Genomic DNA, 20,673 nt, shown 5'->3' on the forward strand with positions numbered 1-20,673 from the left:
GTGACAAAGGGCCAGATCTTGCTCTCATTGAAAGCTATGGAAGATAGATATAACTTTAGTTAGTTTGGCTTTGTTCAACTTGGATACTTTCAGTTAGGCACCTAGCGGTGCCCAACCTTATTACACAGGAGAGCCACATAAACCTAAGCACAATCTTGTGTGGGCCAGACAAATTCTACATATGTTAATAGGTTTCAGGGTGGTAGCCATGTTAGTCTGTATCAGCAAAAAAAGAACGAGGAGTATGCCCAAATAAATTTGTTAGTCTCTAAGGTGCCACAGGTACTCCTCATTCTTTTTACATATTTTAATAAGATTTAAAGTCACCTGTATTGATTTATATTTTAAGTTCAGCTTGTTTTGTATGTATTTAGTTAGGCTGTTTCTATATACAGTATTGTCTATTTACACACTTGTGTAAATTAAAATGATGTAAACATAATGACAAAACACTTATAGTACAGGGGTTGGCAACGTTGGCACACGGCTCGCCAGGGTAAGCACCCTGGTGGGCCGGGCCAGTTTTATTTACCTGCTGACGTGGCAGGTTCGGCCGATCGCGGCCCCCACTGGCCGCGGTCGCCGTCCCAGGCCAATGGGGGCGGCGGGAAGCGGCACGGGCAAGCGATGTGCTGGCCGCAGCTTCTCGTGCCGAACGTTGCCGACCCCGGTATAGTATATTAGTATATTGTGTAGAAGCAGGCAGTGGGCCTTATGAAATGGCTTGATTTTAGTCAAAAGACCAAGATAATAATAGTGCACATTTTATCAGATGTAATTTTCCAGGCCATTATTTTATTATATTATGTGGACTAACAGCTATTTTTTGTTGCTGTCGTTAAATGTTCACTACAATCCTGATCCAAAGCCAATATGAGCTTTGGATCACACCTTAAAGATGCTAAATATACAGTACTAGAGGTAGTTCTTTTACCTATCCACACAGCATAGGCACCACCCAGAGCTATTTAATGTTATATTTTTTACTTATCGCTACATAAAGAAATTATAATCTTAAAAACTGCCTGTAAATTAGTGTCAGAAGGAGTCACCCTTCTCCTGCTAAATAAGTGAGGCTCTGGGGGCAGGTAGGAGGCACACACTGTAAAAACAGAGCCTAATTAAAACATAACACAGGCATTATAGGCATGTGTCCCAGGCCCCAGCTTCTGGGATCATGTCAAAATACCAGGGTTCCCTTTAAAAAGGTAAATAACATTTCTAGACCTCAGGGCTACAACCCCCCTGGAGAACATGACCTGAGTCTGCAGCGAGCCTGAGACCGCAGCTACAGGAGTGGTGATGTCCTGCCCGCTGTAATTCAGTGCGCGGCTAGACCTGAACCCCGCTGCTCTGGACATCCTGCCAACCCCGGGAGGGCTGAGGTCTGTGCTGGGGGAGCCCGACCTCTGCCCCTTGGGGCCTCTCAGGCAAGGCCACCACGGACAGGGGCTGGATCCTCCTCGGGGCAAGCCGACCCCAGCCCAAACGGACTCCGCGGCTGAGCGCAGCCAGGCCGGGAACGCGATACCGGGCAGCGCGGCAGGTGTCCCAGGCGAGGTCACGGTGCTATGGCTGGGCTGGGGGCGCCTCGGACCCGCCTGCACGCGTGGGCCCGGGCGGGAAGCAGGTCAGCCCCGACTGTCCCCCCAGCTCCACGCAGCTGCATCCCCGCCAGTGTTGAGCCCGGATGCCGGCAGTCGTGCCCAGTCCATCCCCGGGCGCTGCGAGACGCGTTGCGCACCCTGGGGACGGGGGGATGCCCCGCTCTCTACCCCACCCCCCGGGCTCGGCCCAGGCCCGGCCCGCAGCGCGTAGCGGGAAGGCGGCTCCCATCCGACGCAGCGACCGGGATGAGATTTGGCGAGAGGCGCCTCCCCAGTCCCCCACTGAGCGCAGGGCCGCCGCGCCAGCGGCAGGGGAAGGGCGCGAGGAGGGGCTGACGGTTGGGGGAACCCCGGTAACTCCCCCTAACCGCCACCCAGTCCCCAGCGCAAGCGCCTCTCCCGCACCCCCCACTCTGGCGCCGGCCAATCGCAACACTGCGCACGTGACGAGCGTTCCCTGCGATGACCTCATCCCTGGTGTGGGATGACGTCAAATTCAAGATGGATGGAATCACGGCGGTGGCAGCAGCGCGCGCGGGCGAATCGTGAAGGGAGGCGCCGAGGGGGGCAGCAGGGTGGGGTGCGGCTAACGGCGGAGAGGGTGAGTAACGGCCGCGTCTCGCGCCCGTTTTGGGAGCTGCCTGCGCCGCGCGGGTCTCTCCGTGCACAAAGGCGTCTTTTCCTGACGTAACTCTGAGGTGTTTTTTTTTCCCCCACCGAGCGGGGCTGCGGTCCCCAAACTCTTCAGTGCGCCTGCGCCACTTACAAAACTAGCCCATCCCTTCATCGCGCATGCTCCACTCCCGGAGACGGACTCAGCCTGCCCATTGCGCGTGCACACATGCGCCACATAGACTCGTCGAAGCCTCTAGTGCGCATGTCTGTTGCCCATAGTGGGCTTCTCAGTCCCTTTTTTGCGCGTGCGTAGTGCCCCTAAAAGAACCTCGATCTTGCTTAGCTGCGCGCGCGTGGTAGCCGAAATGTGGCCTTTTGGCCTGAGGCGCAAGCTGCTCAGGCGCAAATGTTTCACTGCGCAGGCGGGATGATGGTGCCTGTGAGGGGTGGGGGCGGCAGGCGGGAGGGAGTTGCTCTGAGCATGCGCAATACGGTGAGCGTGGCCCTGCGTGGGGCGGGGACCAGTTGAGTATAGTGATGTCACTATAGGTTTGTGAGTGCTCGTGCCTCCTCTGCTCACACCAGCCCAAGCAGGGAACTCCAGCGGGGCTGGGAGGGAAGGTGCAGTCAGCGGGTGCAGGAGCTGCCGTGTTGCTGGTTAGGGGGCATCCGTGCCTGGCGTGGGGCCCAGTCACCCCCTGTTTGCCTGGTACCCTGGGCTGTCACCTCTGCATTGGCATCTCTGCAGAGAATGCAGAGGGCGCTGGACTGCCGTGACTGTGGTTTACGCTGCATATATAGAAGCTGTCGCTCACATTGTTGCTTCTCTCATCTGAACCACGAAGAAAGAGAGAACATATTTGTATATCGTAGATTCTCCTTGCGGTGTCTCACAGAAGTGCTGTGCTGATGTAAAAATTTAAAAGTAACTGCCGATTATGCTAGCCTCGCAGAATAGTCATGCACACCAGAGCTGGGTGGATAACTGATTTTTTCCCCCCAGTTCGCTGGCATTTCTGAAAAATTGGGGGATAGAATTTCAATTTGGGTTGAACTGAATCTGAAAATTGTGAAAAATTTCAGCATATCGAAAAAATGTGTTTTGAGTCAAATGCAACATGTTTGACCTGAAACTTTTTGTTTTGGGTATTTTTATAAGGATTCACAAAATGCTAGGAAAAGGAGTAGATGATGATGATGGTTTTGGTACCAATGCCCTTCTTATAACCTTTAGCCCAGCTTTTAGGCTACTCACCTGGAATGTGAACATAAGAATGGTCACATAGTGAGTCATACCAATAGTCCATCTAGCTCAGTGTCCTTCCTTCTAACAGTTGCCAATGCCAGATGCTTCAGAGAGAATTAACAGAACAGGGCAGTTATCAAGTGATCCAGTCCCTGTCGTCTAGTCCCAGCAGCTGGCAGTCAGAGGCTTAGGGACACCCAGAGCATAGGTTTCAGAGTAGCAGCCGTGTTAGTCTGTATCCGCAAAAAGAACAGGAGTACTTGTGGCACCTTAGGGTACGTCTACACTTACCTCCGGGTCCGACGGCAGGCAATCAATGTTCTGGGATCGATCCCGGAAGTGCTCGCCGTCGACGCCGGTACTCCAGCTCAGCGAGAGGAGTACGCGGCATCGACGGGGGAGCCTTCCTGACGCGTCTGGACCCGCGGTAAGTTCGGACTAAGGTACTTCGAATTGTAGCTGAATTTGCGTACCTTAGTCCAAAGTGGGGGGGTAGTGTGGACCAGGCCTTAGAGACTAACAAATTTATTAGAGCATAAGCTTTCGTGGGCTACAGCCCACTTCTTTGGATGCATAGGGTTGCATCCCTGACCATCTTGGGTAATAGCCACTGATGGACCTGTCCACTGTGAATTTTTCTAAGTCTTTTTTGAACCCAGGTGTACTTTTGGCTTTCAAAACATCCCCTGACAATTAGTTCCACAGGTTGACTGTGCATTGTGAGAAGTAGTACTTCCGTTTGTTTGTTTTAAACCTGCTGCCTATTAATTTCATTGGGTGATCCCTAGTTCTTGTGTTATGTGAACAGGTAAATAACACTTTGTTTATTCAGTTCATCCACACCATTCGTGATTTTATAAACCTCTATCATATCCCTTCTTAATCATCTCTTTTACAAGCAAAACAGTCCCAATCTTTTTAATCTCTCCTCATATGGAAGCTGTTCCATACCCCTAATCATTTTTTGCTGCTCTTCTCTGTATCTTGTCCGATTTTAATTTATCTTTTTTGAGATGGGACAATCAGAACTTCATGCAGTATTCAAGGTGTAGTTTTACCATGGATTTATGATATTTTTTATCTTATTATCTGTCCCTTTCCTAATGGTTCCTAACATTCTGTTAGCTTTTTTGTTTGCTGGTGCACATTGAGCAGATGTTTTTCAGAGAACTATCCACAATGACTTCAAGATCTCTTTCTTGACCGGTGACAAGTAATTTAGACTCCATCATTTTGTATGTATAGTTGGGATTATGTTGCCAAAGGTGCATTACTTTGCACTTATCAAGATTGAATTTCTTCTGCCATTTTCTTGCCCCGTCACCAAGTTTTGTAATTCTTCATGGTCTACTTTGGACTATATTGAGAAATTTTGTATTGTCTGCAAACTGTGCTACCTCACTGTTTACTCCTTTTTCCAGGTCATTTATGAATAGCACTGATCCCAATACAGATCTTTGGGGGACCCCTCTATTTACCCCTCTCCACTGTGAAAACTGACCATTTATTCCTTTTACTTTGTTTAACTTTCTCTTAATTTTTGTGTAGTTCCCCTTTTTGAAGCTAAACGCTATTGTAGTGGACTTCTTTGGACTTCTTCTTCTTCCCTATGTCTGCTCTAGCCCTTTCTACATACAGGCTAGAGGACTTCCTGCAGATTCTGTCTCCATACCCCACAAGTCAGGCTTGTTACACAGGCAAAGGGTCCTGTGGGGAAAAATAGTATGTAATCATGTAATTAAAGACTATCTCAGAATGCATACACATAAGGGGTTCAAATTAAGGTTGCACAGGCAATCTTAGTGTGTGTGTGTGTGTGTGTGTTTGTGTGTGTGTGTATACACACAAGACTGAGTTAACATTGTATAGAAAACTAAAATGTTTTTAACCTATTGAAGACACTACACATCACTGAAAACTACATGATGCCAAGTGTGAGCTTTCTGAATTCAGTTAGTTATGAGCTATTTCCATGGAGCTGGAAATTACTGATGATCAGAATTATAAAATAAATTAGAGGTTTTTGGTCACCTTCAGAACAGTGGCCATAATTTGTGTTAAATTAAACACCTTTCAGTAGACGGCAAGCATGGAAAATTTCAGTCCAAAGGGAGAATCTTTCACAAAGTTATGAGCAATTAATAATTACGAGTCACATTTATTATCACTGAAGTTTTGAAATCTTAACAGTAGTAGTTGTTATAATATTCTTCAGTTTTGAAATACACAAATGAAAACTGTTAACTTTCCATATCTGCAAAGTACCATTATTAACTGAGTGAAGGCTCATTCAGAAGGCTGTCACCTTCTAAATGAGTGAATTGTTTCATAAAAAAGAATAGTACTTGCACCTTCCATCTGAGGATCTCAGAAAACTAATTCTCTAAAAATACAGCAAAATCCTTCATCACAGATGGAGAAGGGTGTAACATACTCTGCTTTAAAATCCATCCTCAGTTCAAAGGAGATCTCCTCCTCAACCCTGTCCCTAATGGCTGTCTGTCAGTGTAAGACCAGTCTCCATAAAGCAGTCTTTTTTCCCCCTCTCCCCAGTGATTATGAAATTTGGGACAGCATGTCTTTTTTTTTTTTTTTTTTCTTCGTAGTTGAAAGAAGGGAAATGTATTTTTTACTGTCTTCACTGAATGAAGCTTTTATGTGTCATGTCATTCTGGAGCAGATCATGTACATCTCATAAACTGAATCATTCAAGGAACAAGAAAGGAAACAAAAGCTTGTTTTTATGTTAGGCACCTGTTCCACTCTCCCATGTTGTTTTTTCTTTTTCTTTTTCATAATATTGTGATTAATTTCACCTACCAAATTTTACTCATCTGGAACGGATGAAGAAATCCCTCATTTTGGATGAATTAAGATAATTTACTGTATATACTCGATCATAAGCCGGTTTGTTTATAAGCCGACCCCCCCCCAAGATGGATAAGTAAAAATGGAAAATTTTTATAACCCGTTCATAAGCCGACCCTATAATTCAGGGGTCAGCAAACTTTGGCTCCCGGGCCATCAGGATAAGCCGTTGGTGGGCCGAGATGGTTTGTTTACCTCAAGCATCTGCAGGCACAGAGGTAAACCTAAGTAAACAAAGTGTCCCGGCGCGCCAGCTGCTTACCCTAATGGGCCGGGACAACAACTGGTGGGGAAATTTTGGGGGGGGAGAGAAGCTGGGAGTCAGGGGAGTAACCCCTGTGACCACCCTCCACATGACCCCACCCCTAGCCTGGGACCCCCACACTCTCCCCATACCATCCCTTCCCACCTTATCTGGGGAGGGCCAGGAGAGGATGTCTCTGACCTGGTTGGAGCTGCTCCGGCAGACCGGGCAGCACGGCCGCAGCCTGCTCTGGCGGGCCAGACCAGGCGGCGCAGCCGCAGCATGTTCCAGCGGGCTGGGCTGGGTGGCACGGCCACAGCCTGCTCTGGGGGGGGTGGCGCTGAGCAGCACAGCTGCAGCCTGCCAGCTCCGGAGCTGTAGCTGCTTCGGAGGCTGGGGGGAGAGCAGCGTGGCCAGAAGCGGAGAGACTTTGGCCCCGCCTCTTCCCTTCTGGCTGTGCTGCCTCTCCTTGCTCCCTCTGTTGGGGGGAGGGGCTGTATCCCACCTCTTCCTCTCTATACCCGTTCATAAGCCGACCCCCTTCTCTGGTGCTTCCCTTTTTTACTAAAAAAAATTCGGCTTATGAACGAGTATATACAGTAAATCTCCCTCTTATGTTGTAGTGCTTCAATGAAACATTAAAATCTTGCTCCATAATTTAATTAAAAATGCACCTTTATTTAAATTGTCACAAATTGGGAAAGTATGCCCTATGGAAACCTGTTTCCCACAGTCTTCATTGAATGAAGGTTTCAAAAATATTTTAATGTGAGATCTGTGATCGTAGGGCAATTCATGTACATTTCTTAAACTGAATTCTTTAAGAAAGACAAAAGTATTTTTGGGCACCTGCTTCACGCTCCTCCTCTTGTTCTACATTATCTTCAAAAGCAATTAAAATAAGCAGTTTTAAGAAATCTCTTATGCAAATGCCTTTAAATATATGCATGCAATTTTGGATACTTTTTTCTTAATTTGTAAAACTTTGATTAGATTAGTTGGAGGTATTATTAAAGGGTAGTGTTTACAGTGGTATTTCTCATCTTTTCATGTACATGCGTAATTCCGTTAACATTAATCGAAAGCACCAACTGATATTTATCAGTGGCAGGAGCTAACTTTGGGCCCAATCCTGCTCACATTGAAGTCAATAACAAAATTCTCATTGTGTTCTGTAGGAGCCGAGTAGGGTCCTTTGTTATAACGTATTCATGTTATATTGGACGCAGAGAAAAAATACAATTTCTAAATCTCATAGAATTGAAGGGACCATCAGATCATCTAATCAGACTTGTATATCACAGGCCAGTACATTTCACCCAAATCCCCCTATGTGAAACCCAAAGACTTTAGTTTCCCAAGGACTAATTAAACTATGAGCCACAGGCAGAAAACAGGAGAGACCCAGGTGCCACCAGTGGCAGGGAAATGATTAAATGAGATATGCCCAAATGATCCCAGCAGGTGAACTGTGCCCCATGCTACAATGGAAAGTGAAAACCCCTTGAGGTCCCTGTCAAACTGAGCTGGTGGAAAATTCCTTCCTGACCCAAATCTGGGATCTGTATGATTCTGGGCATGTAAGCAAGACACACCAGTCAGGCATCTAGAAAGACACGCCAGCCAGGCATTTTCTGTATGATCTCAGAGTACTGGTCCACCCTGGCCAATGTCCCATCTCCCATCTCCAGCTATGACCAATTTAAGTTGCATCAGAGGAAGGAGGAGATTAAAAAAAAATGCATCAAGCCAATTGTGCAGGAAGGGAAAGGGAGGGAGGGGAGGCCCCTGCAGATGCCTGCCTGAAGCATGATATTTCATTATAGTCACTATCTTAATGCAGAACTACAAGTGTTATGAGCTAATACATGTTTGTTTCCCATTCATATGGAAAAGAACACTTGTTTAGAAAATATGCAAAGGAGCTTGTTCAAAATTAACTTTTATTTGGAAGTGGAGGGGAAAGTCCCTCATATACCTGTCATAAGGATTAGGTTCTCCCAATTTACTCCAGCATCAAACCACCAGCTATCTTTCCATTACCATCCATATCGTCTGTCACAGCTAACACTATTTTGCTTCTGGCTCAGGACAGCTGGATGGAGTTTCCTTTGGAACCCAGCAAACTGCTCTTACATCACTTAAGGGGAGGAATCACAAGAGAGATAGATGAGGTGTTTTTCCCACAATCCTCTCATCTCACAGGTTGTAGTTCCTTATTCTTGGTTGACACACAGTTTTTGTACCTATTTCAGTTAGGGTGTGATTGGTTGATTGATTTAACCAACATAGTTGTACAGGTACAAACCCTAGAGTGGATACAGTTATACTAAGGACTGGTCTACACTGGGGGGGGGGAGATCGATCTAAGATACGCAACTTCAGCTACGAGAATAGCGTAGCTGAAGACGACATATCTTAGATCGATTTACCTCGGGTCCTCACAGCGCGGGATCGACGGCCGCGGCTCCCCCGTCGACTCCGCTACCACCTCTCGCTCTGGTGGAGTTCTGGAGTTGACGGGGAGCGTGTTCAGGGATCGATTTATCCCGTCTAGACAAGACGCGATAAATCGATCCCTGATAGATTGATTACTACCCGCCGATCCGGCGGGTAGTGAAGACGTACCCTAAGATAAAAAATGTTTTATACTGGTATAGCTTATTCCCCTTCCCATATGAAATAAGCAATACTAGTATAACTATGCTCAGACTGGGGAGGCTGAGGGTGTGTTGTACTGTGGTAACAATACTGGTATAGTTGAAACAGTAAAACTTTGGTGTGTAGACATGCCTTTAATATGTAGTGTCAGTTTAAGAGAGAAAGTGATGCAATTTGTGCCTATGATATATTGCTTCAGATTTTATTGATTAGCCTTCCCAAAATGATTGAGACACACCCGTTAAAGGTTACCTACAGAGGAGGGAAAATTGGGCTTGTGCCCCTTTGTGGATTCGTGATGCATAAATAAATAAGGCCTGTTTTTTCTGCTTGTGTTAATATTAGAATTTCAGGTCTTGTCTATTCAGGAAGATTTAGTGATGACTAGAGAGTTAATGAAATGACAACATCATAAAAGTCAAGAGAGTGAAAATTGAGCACCTGAGAGAGGAAGAAGGAGGAGGAGTACTTGTGGCACCTTAGAGACTAACAAATTTATTTGGGCATAAGCTTTCGTGGGCTAAAACCCACTTCATCGGATGCATGCAGTGGAAAATACAGTAGGAAGATATATATATATATATATATGCACACACACACACAGAGAGAGAGAGAGAGAACATGAAAAAATGGTGTTGCAGGAAGGAATTTTTAGACTGCTTAAGCTCCTTTGGTTTTTGTTTATATCTATTTAACTTCAAATGATGATAAACATTTTGGCTGAGGATTCAATACGCTTTCAACTGAGGTATTGGAGCTCACAATAAACATCTATTGAAACCATGTTCTAAAATTTATAAGAAGTTTGTTTTTCAACCTTTCTGGTTTCTTCTTAATATATCCTAAAGAAGCAAAAAAAAGTTAAAAGCTCAATATTTTAAATATCCTTTACATGTCACCTTGAAGTCTCTGTTGCTTGGGTTTTTTTTTTTAAATGCTGCTGAAAGCGCCAATTCTGATTTGCTGTTCATTTAAGCTGAGGTGGAAAAGTGCTCTACACCAAGTTGTGTGTGGCTTAATGTATCAGGATCTGGGTTATTCCGTCCCAAAACTACCTGGGCGTTCTAATCTGAGTCACACTTGTAGAGTGCTGCTTTGTACATATACAGAGAGAGATTTAAAACAGTTATGTTTATAAATATAAAGTGACTTGTTACTTCTCTCATGGATTAGATGATATAGGTAGAAAGAGAAATGTAGAGGTTCAGAAGTCTGGTATGAGCAGTAGGCTGAGAGGATGTAATGATTTATCACTCACCCAGCAATAAAAAGGGAAAAATTTGGGGCGGGGAATAACAGGTACTTACAAGATGGAAAGAAGCAGCCAGCTGTAAAAATGTCCACTTCATGCATGTACTTAGCTCTGAAGAATTTAAGGACAACCTGAAAGGCTTTCTGGAAGAAAAGGATCCTATATGATGATAACCCTGTAGTGGGAACCTGTCTTTGGAACATCATTGCTATCTCCTTTCTCCCAGGAAATTATAAAATCTCATTTTTATTCAACTGGTCCAATACTAATAATCTCCTAGTAATGTGTTACTTTTTACCTTTTTAATTTTTAAGGAGAACAGTTAAATGTGTGTGGGTGGTGTAAAACAGTTGGGGTGAGAGTGAGTGTAGAAGGATCACAAGGCAGTGGGAAACAAGCTGAGCCCCTTTGTGTGGTTATGCTTTTTAAAGAAGTAGACTTTTTGTAAGGCAGGGGGGAGATTAAATTTAATATCGACTAGTGTGTTATCTGGACTTCCTTAAAACAGTGGTTCTCAACCAGGGGTACATATACCACTGGGGGTACGCAGAGGTCTTCCAGGAGGTACATCAGTTCATCTAGATATTTGACTAGTTTTACAACAGGCCACATAAAAAGCACTAGCAAAGTCAACACAAACTAAAATTTGATACAACCAATGACTTGTTTTATACTGCTCCATATATACTATACACTGAAATGTAAGTACAATATTTATATTCCAATATATTTATTTTATAATTATATGGTAAAAATGAGAAAGTAAGCAATTTTCAGTAATAGTGTGCTGTGACACTTCTGTATTTTTATGTCTGATTTTGTAAGCAAGTAGTTTTTAAGTGAGGTGAAACTTTGGGGTACGCAAGATAAATCAGACTCCTAAAAGGGGTACAGTAGTCTGGAAAGGTTAAGAGCCACTGCCTTAAAGCACACTTACAATCTTAACTCGTCTGTCTTTTTGTTTGCAAATTAAGAATGTGAAGGATAAAGTGAAAATGAGGATGCAGCCTACCCCTTGCTCCCTTGGTTCAAGAAGCTGTACACTGGACACCAGCAAGGAACAGTTCAACAATAGATGCAGAGCAGGTGCATAATCGTGGTTGAATGTGCCTCTGGCCGTTTAAAGGGTTGCTGGTGCAGTTTGTTTACTAGGTTAGACTTCAGTGAAAGCAATATCCCCTGGTTGTAGCTATCTGCTGTGTGCTCCATAAAATCTGTGAGGCAAAGGGGTAGAAGTTTCCACAGGAGTAGGGCATGAAGGTGGATAGTCTATCTGCTAATTTTGAGCAGCAAGATACAAGGACAATAAGAGGAGCACATTGTGGAGCACTGTGTCTCAGGGAGGCTTTGAAAACGCGATTTAGTAATGACCCCCAGTAATGTGTGCTGCTTCTTGAGTTACGCCTTCCCTTACTGTGAACCTTGCTGTGCCTGCTGGGTTTCTGTCTCCAGCAAATGCCTCTGTTTCTGTAGTTTCCCTGTATCTCCCCTTCCTCCATGGTATGAAGTAATAAAGATTATTTCATTCTCAGAACCTGTAGTTTTATTGCATAAACATATTGGAAGTGAAAGATCAGGAAAATAATGTAACCTGGGATAGTCATTAGAATAAAATTTGGAGGGGAAAAACACTGATCTTTTCTTTTAAATACAGTGGCCTTGCCTGTCAAAGATCATTGTATGTGCGCCTTTATTCTTAGTACCCTTCACCGGTGTGGAGTGGAAGGGATATAGCATTTTCTCCCTGGAACATGTGAGGGGGAGGTGAGAATACGGTGATGCGGGAACGCTGTTTTGCTGGGGCTGTAGAGGGAGATGCCTCAACATGTCCTTCAGAATCCCCAGCATCTCCTGCTGTGTGCCATGCCATGCTCATGCTCCTGAGCTGCTCTCCTGCTCACAATGTCCATGTCCAGTTTTTCAGATAGAGAAATCCTCCCTGCTCTCTGCTCAGTGTCAGCCGTCCCAAAGGTGTTCATAATCTCATTAAACACGTCATCATGTGTTGTCTTTTGTCTTCTTCTAATCTGAGACAGCCTCTCCACTGGTGTGGAGGATGAGCTAAAGGCCACACTTTCAGCTGTAAGACATGAAAGCACAAAGCAATCATTGTCAGTCCGTAATCAGGGTCTAGTGCACAGTTGATACATAAAAATCGCTCCCCTTATTCCACTGAAGTGCAACACAGAACATTTTCATTGACACAAGGTATTCATTGAACTGGCTTGCTGTATCAGGAAAAAGATCTTGGAGTCATCGTGGATAGTTCTCTGAAAATGTCCACGCAGTGTGCAGAGGCGGTCAAAAAAGCAAACAGGATGTTAGGAATCATTAAAAAGGGGATAGAGAATAAGACTGAGAATATATTATTGCCCTTATATAAATCGATGGTACGCCCTCATCTCGAATACTGCGTACAGATGTGGTCTCCTCATCTCAAAAAAGATATACTGGCACTAGAAAAGGTTCAGAAAAGGGCAACTAAAATGATTAAGGGTTTGGAACGGGTCCCATATGAGGAGAGATTAAAGAGGCTAGGACTCTTCAGCTTGGAAAAGAGGAGACTAAGGGGGGATATGATAGAGGTATATAAAATCATGAGTGATGTGGAGAAAGTGGATAAGGAAAAGTTATTTACTTATTCCCATAATACAAGAACTAGGGGTCATCAAATGAAATTAAGAGGCAGCAGGTTTAAAACAAATAAAAGGAAGTTCTTCTTCACGCAGCGCACAGTCAACTTGTGGAACTCCTTACCTGAGGAGGTTGTGAAGGCTAGGACTATAACAGAGTTTAAAAGAGAACTGGATAAATTCATGGTGGTTAAGTCCATTAATGGCTATTAGCCAGGACGGGTAAGGAATGGTGTCCCTAGCCTCTGTCTGTCAGAGGGTGGAGATGGATGGCAGGAGAGAGATCACTTGATCATTGCCTGTTAGGTTCACTCCCTCTGGGGCACCTGGCATTGGCCACTGTCGGTAGACAGGATACTGGGCTAGATGGACCTTTGGTCTGACCCGGTACGGCCTTTCTTATGTTCTTATCAGGCATGTTGAGTATGGCCCGGGGACATGGGCGCCAGGCAACTGTCTGCAGCTTTCGGTGGGCAACTCACAGCAGGAGCACAAGTGGCATTGGCCCCTTGCCCTTTGTAACATGGACGTTGTTTGGCGATTGGGGACCACCGTTGACCTTCCCAAATTGCAAACCTTGGCAGAGGCAGCGTGGTGGGGGGAGTTGCGGCGGCAAGAGTGCACAAGCAAATTTCTCAAACTCCCCCTCCCCCATTACGCTGCTGCTAGCCATGGCCTGAGGTTTGTAGTTTATAAGCTCAATGCCTACTCCTGCCACCCAAACCACCGGCATGCAGTGGTGCTGGAACAATTTTTATAGTGGGCTGAGAGCCATCGAACCAAACAGTAAACCCTATATATAATGGAAACCACTTCAAGTCAGGGGGTGCTGCAGCACCCCCCGCACTATTAATTCCAGCACCTATGCCAGCGTGTCTGGGAAACCGTGAGGGAACAGAAAAGCACAATGGGGTGGGATCACATGCACTATTGTTTACAGTCTGAGCAATCAAAATGAAAACTCTCATTGTCTCCGCTAGATGACCCAAGCTGATATCACTCTCCTGAAGGTAACAGAGGCAGCAAGGACCTCATTCAGTGAACAGAATAGACAGAGCCCAGGGAATTGATCAGAATTCTGTAGTGAAATGAGACTGTTGTCTCCAGGATCCCTGCCTCAGTTAGTGCAGAAGTTGGAAGGTGTGTAGTGAATGAGTAGGAGGGCCTTCATTTTCAGTTTTTATTTTATTTAACTTTTCCTGGGAATTTATCTGTGTTTATTACTAAAACAACAAAAACAGGTGAAAATTGGTTGGAAAAATCTATTAATAATTTTTCTGGGTAAATATCGGGATTTATTTTGGTGGACGGAAGGACGGGAAAAAACTATTCAGCAGATTAATGCTTTGATGAATGGAATTCAATGTGGTTGCTGCAGAACTCAAAACACAATGCTACTTCTGAGTTTAAGAAAACAATACATCTCTAATCCCCAAATAAAACTTTTCATTTGAATAAACAGTTTACTGTTGTAGACTTAAAACTATTAGCCTATAAATATTTACATTTAGTAATTGAGCCACACCATTTGCAGTGCATACAATCAACGTTATCATTTTCTTCTGGTTTTGTTTTTTTAAAACTTTAGAGGACTTCCTTGTACTCTGAAATGTATTCTGATACAGATTTTCATTTTCTACCCATTTTAGTGTTTCAGATCTTTAAACCATTATCTGCTAACAGCTTGAAATGTGCACATGGTGGGCATGAGATTCATCAGTACGTTAAGATATGCACGCACTTCAGAGCTTGTGTGTGTGCCTATTTGTTGTAGCTTCTAGACCAGGGGTTGGCAGTGTTCGGCACGCGGCTTGCCAGGGTAAGCACCCTGGCGGGCCGGGCCAGTTTATTTATCTGCTGATGCGGCAAGTTCGGCCGATCGCGGCCCCCACTGGCCGCGTTTTGCCATCCCGTGCCAATGGGGATGGCGGGAAGCTGCGGCCAGCACATCCCTCGCCCGCACCGCTTCCCGCCGCCCCTATTGGACCGGGACGGCAAAACGCGGCCAGTGGGGGCCACGATCGGCCGAACCTGCCGCATCAGCAGGGAAGGTGCTCTCATGGATTGGTAACTGGTTAAAAGATAGGAAACAAAGGGTAGGTATAAATGGTCAGTTTTCAGAATGGAGAGGAGGTAGATAGTGGTGTCCCCCAGTGGGTCTGTTCTGGGACCAGTCCTATTCAACATATTCATAAATGATCTGGACAAAGGGGTAAACAGTCAGGTGGCAAAATTTGCAGATGATACAAAATTACTAAAGATAGTTAAGACCCAGGCAGACTGCGAAGAGCTACAAAAGGATCTCTCAAAACTGGGTGACTGGGCAACAAAATGGCAGATGAAATTTAATGTTGATAAATGCAAATTAATGTGCATTGGAAAGCATAATCCCAACTATACATATAAAATGATGAGGTCTAAATTAGCTGTTACCACTCAAGAAAGAGATCTTGGAGTCACTGAGGATAGTTCTCTGAAAACATCCACTCAATGTGCAGCAGCAGTCAAAAAAGCGAACAGAATGCTGGGAATAATTAAGAAAGGGATAGATAATAGGACAAAATATCATGTTGCCTCTATATAAATCAATGCTCGCCCCTTCTCAAAAAAGATATATTGGAATTGGAAAAGGTTCAGAAAAGGGCAACAAAAATTATTAGGGGTATGGAACGGCTTCCATATGAGGAGAGATTAATAAGACGGGGAATTTTCAGCTTGGAAAAGAGACAACTAAGGGGTCTATAAAATCATGACTGGTGTAGAGAAAGTAGATAAGGAAGTGTTGTTCACTACTTCTCATAACACAAGAACTAGGGGTCACCAAATGAAATTAATAGGCAGCAGGTTTAAAACAAATAAAAGGAAGTATTTCTTCACACAATGCACAGTCAACCTGTGGAACTCCTTGCCAGAGGATGTTGTGAAGGCCAGGACTATAACAGGGTTCAGAAAAGAACTAGATAAATTCATGAAGGATAGGTCCATCAATGGCTATTAGCCAGGATGGGCAGGAATGGTGTTCCTAGCCTCTGTTTGCCAGAAGCTGGGAATGAGCGACAGGGGATGGATCACTTAATGATTGCCTGTTCTGTTCATTCCCTCTGGGGCACCTGGCACTGGCCACTGTCGGAAGATAGGATACTGGGCTAGATGGACCTTTGGTCTGACCCAGTAGGGCAGCTCTTATGAGGTAGGGAACTGCAGAAAGAGAAAGGTGGTCCCATGGTTGAGGAAGTTGAACGCTGCCCTGGAAAACTGAATTCTATCCCTGCCTCTGCCACAGAGCTCCTCTGTGATGCTGGGAAAGCCACTTAAACCAAAATGTTCATAGTTCATTAATTATGTGTTCCTCATTTTTTGGGTGTCCAGTGTGTGACACCTGGAGTCTGACTTGCAGAAGTTGTGAGCACTCCTAACTGTATCCTAAGCTAATGGGAGCTGTGCTTTGAAACATGTAAAGTGCTATGAAAATGCTAAGTACTCTGTAAGATTAGGTCCTAGTTGTTTATAATTGGGGCAATCAAAATTAGTGGATGCTTGACTATCTTGGTTTTAATTTCTCTGTGCCTCCATCCACCATTTTACTGATGGAAAAAAGACTACCACTTCATCTTATAGGAGTGTTGTGAAGATAAATTCATTAGTGTGAAGCACTCATACTATGGTGATCGGAACCACAGAAAAACGTGAGAAAATTAATAATTTTGTATTCCAGGTAGTGTTGGATGATGTACAGTAAATAAAGCAGGGGCCACACATTGGATGCTGAAGATAAAAATAGTGAATAATTGTTCATTTAGTGAGCACTATCCATCCTGTGCACTCAATCAGGCAGAGGTCGTGTGGGAAAAGTAGTATGTGATCTAGTAATTAAACACTGTACTATAATATAGGTAACCTGATAGGTCCCTGTGTCCTGGGGCAGTTTGCACAGTGATAGCAAAGTTACACAATGTATTTTTAGATTAATATTTGCCAATTCTTTCCCTTGAATGTGCATTGTTGCACAAGGATTTCCTGAGACCAAATACACTGTGATTTGCTTAAGGATCTCTGTGGCATGTTAATACTGGAAAATATAGGAATAAATAGTTTTTGCTAAGGATCTTATCAATCCAGGAATATTGAAACAAAATTATCTTTTATTAGTTGTTGCTGTCTTCGTGATCTGGTGTCAATAGTCTTGATTTTGCCACCTGGATATTTCAGTGATGGGCTTAATATTAGAAATATTTAAGGGAGAGAGTTTCACAGACACTAGCTCTGTACTGGACATAGTTTCAGTTCAGTTGAAGAAATGGAATTCTACTGTTTTGCTCATGGTATTAGGCAGACTGTGGTGTGTGTTTGACCTAGTACCTATAAGTCTGATCAGTCCTACTTCCTGCAGTGCACTGAACACTTGTAGGTTCACGCCCTGGCTGAGGCCAAGGTAGAACCTTTTGAATTTCAAAGGGGAATCGATTGATAAAGAATTATAGGATAGGAATAATAGTTAATGCTAGTCAATCTGGTTTTATGGAAAATAGGTCTTGTCAAACAAACCTGATTTCATTGCTTGAGATTACAAGTTTGGTTGATAAAAGTAACTGCCTAAATGTAATATACTTAGATTTGTGTAAAGCATTTTACATAGTACTGCACAACATTCTGATTAAAAGATTAGCACTGTATAATATTGATAAAGCACATGTTAAATGGATTAAGAACTGGCTAAGTGACAGATTTCAAAGTAGTCTTTTATAGCGAATCACCACTGAGTCGAGGTGGTTTCTAGTGGGGTTCCACAGGGATCAGTACTAGGTCTAATGACATTTAACATTTACATCAATGTTATTAATATATCATTGAAGTAAATATAAAATCACTTGTCATAGGGTGGCACTAGCCCCTTAAGATGGAAGAGGCCAGTGTACCTGTGATTGATGAGCTGACTCCCAGTTGGGCTTGAAAGTGGACACCAGGGCCCTCTAGGGAGGAAATTGTCAGGTGAGAGCTGTACAAGACCAGAAGAGAGAGAACCTGAGATGACTCAGAGAGAGACAGGAAGCATCAAGGAAGAGCTGGCAGAAGTTGCTTGGGAGAGAGCTGAGTTTGGAAGGAGAGCAGTAACTGTGAGCTGTTGGTGAGGAGCTTGGAGGAAAGCCATTGGTGAGAACTGATCGAAGCTGGGGACCCCTGATGAGCAGAAGGGTTGGGCAGTGGCCCCTATGAAAGGGGAAGATCAGTGTGGTCGGGGAAGATGAGCCTGGAAGCAAGAGGAGTGTTGAGGGAGAATGGGGTAGGACTCCATAGCAGGGAGCGACTGGAACACTGCCGGAAAATTGGTTACTCTGTCAGGGAGGCCTGACAAGCTGGGCCTGGATCGGGGCAAAATGAACTGGGAAGAAAGTGCTGTTTTGACTCTTGATTTGGTGACTTGAAGATGATGCCCTTGGAGAGGGGAATGGAAAAAGCCAACTCTGGCTCTATTTATTGTGGAAATTGAAAAATGGTTTTATTACAAGATTTTGGGGGAATTACTGCCTTGGTGTGTATGAATAAATTACACCTAGAGGCAGGCTTTGTATCAAACTTTGAGAGATTTATGTTCCTTTCTTGGGCAAACAAAAGGGGAAACTGAGACAGGCACACTTGTGCCACAGCTTGCCACTGGAGGATGCCTCAGCTGGGGATCACCCTATCCCACATTGCTGATTAAAATTTGAGGATGACAAAAAAGATTGGTGGAGTGGTAAACCATATTGAGGACAGGACAGTCATAAAAAGCAATCTGGAACACTTGATAAGCTGGGCCCATTCAAACAGAATACATTTTAATACAGCCAAATGCAGGTATACATCTAGGAACAAGAACTGCAGGTTGTGATGGGATCCCTGGGGTACAACCTGGAACTGGGATACTGCTGTGCTCCCTTAACTCTCCAGCCTGGGCTGTCTCTCACAATGCTTTGCTAGTGACAAGCAGCAAACCCCTCCAGGCACTGTCATCACTCAGTACAACAGCATATGGAGCCCCACACCCAGCTAGACTGCATGAATGCTCCCTGAGCCACTCACAAATCACACAGAGAAAGGCACAAGCAAATCTCCCAAGCCCCCAGCCTTGGACTCCTGGAATACACCCTCTTGCCCTAGTCAGACGCCTGGCCAGTGTAAGTTTATTACCCAGTCCTCTCCTCCCTTGATGTGGAGAGGACATATGCTAGCCTTTGTAAATTGAGATTTCCAAAGCACTTCATCCAAAATACACTATTTTAGGTAAAATATAAAACAAATTTATAAACTACAGAAAGATAGAATTTAAATGGTTATAAGTGTTAGGCACAAAAGGTCAGCGATAGTTACCAAAGAAAATAAAAGTTAAGCATACAGTCTAAATCTTAAACCTTATTAAACTAGGCAGTATTTGGATCAAGCAATTTTTCTCACCCTACTGGATGTTGTAGCTAAGTGACAGTTCTTAATACATAGGCTTCCCCTTTAAGCCTGGGACCAGTCTACACTGTTCAAGTCTTTGTCTTCCCAGCGTTCTTGTTGCTTCCCGGGTAGGTGGAGGAGGAGAAAGGCAAAAGCATGATGCCACTGTCCCTTATTTATATCCTCAGTCCATGTGCTTGGAAAACACTAGCCCAGACATGTCCTGGTGGGTTTTGCTGAGTCACAGGGTTGAGCAATCCCCCATTGTGTGGTGCTTCTCTTACAGAATTGTAAATTCCTTGTTTACAACTCCACTGCTGATTATGAGATTAAAAAAAAAGAAATAGTATTTTTAATTGCCCTACTTGTATGAGGTGAATCTCTTTATTATGAAAGTACAACTTAGAAATGTAGATTTATTTTTTCATATAACTGCACTCAAAAACAAAATGATGTAAAACTTTAGAGCCTACAAGTCTACTCAGTCCTACTTCTTGTTCAGCCATTCGGTAAGACAAACAAGTTTGTTTACATCTATCGGAGATAATGCTGCTCGCTTCTTATTTACAATGTAAATTTACACCTAAAAGTGAAAATAGGCATTCGCATGGGACTGTTGTAGCCAATGTTGTAAGGTATTTACATGCCAGATATGCTAAATATTCATATGCCCCTTTATGCTTTCACTTGTAGATTATCTTTTTTACAGTGTAAATATTTGTAATAAAAAATATAAAGTGAGCACTCTTAGGGTTACCATATTTCAGCACGGAAAAAAGAGGACGGGAGGAGCCCCGCTCCCGTTCTGCCCTAGCCCCGCCCCCGTCCTGCCCTAGCCCCGCCCCTTCCACTCCCCGCCCCCCTCAGAACCCCAACCCTCCCCCTGCTCCTTGTTCCCTGACTGCCCCCTCCTGGGACCCCTGCCCCTAACTGCCCCCCAGGACTCCACCCCCTACCTAAGCCTCCCTGCTCCTTGTTCCCTGATTGCCCCCTCCTGAGACCCTCCCCCCATCCTAATTTGCCCCCTAGGATCCTACCCCCTACCTGTCCCCTGACTGCCCCAACCCTTATCCACACCCCCACCCCCAGACAGACCCCCGGGACTCCCACGCCCCATCCAACCACTC

General features: G+C 44.5%; 1 protein-coding gene across 2 annotated transcripts in view; it reads left to right on the forward strand.

Annotated features, from left to right (window-relative positions):
- Positions 1–2,052: 2,052 nt before the first annotated feature.
- The window catches only part of LOC113405046 (zinc finger and BTB domain-containing protein 21-like), a 27,560-nt gene continuing 8,939 nt past the window's right edge, over positions 2,053–20,673 (forward strand). For both annotated transcript variants that reach the window (XR_003369753.2, XM_024216537.3), the window contains exon 1: positions 2,053–2,208. The gene's annotated coding sequence lies outside the window, so the exon portion shown is untranslated. The remainder of the gene's footprint in view (positions 2,209–20,673) is intronic.

This window comes from Terrapene carolina, unplaced genomic scaffold (assembly GCF_002925995.2).
Source record: "Terrapene carolina triunguis isolate 2854851 unplaced genomic scaffold, T_m_triunguis-2.0 Scaffold30, whole genome shotgun sequence".
NCBI lineage: Eukaryota > Metazoa > Chordata > Testudines > Emydidae > Terrapene > Terrapene triunguis.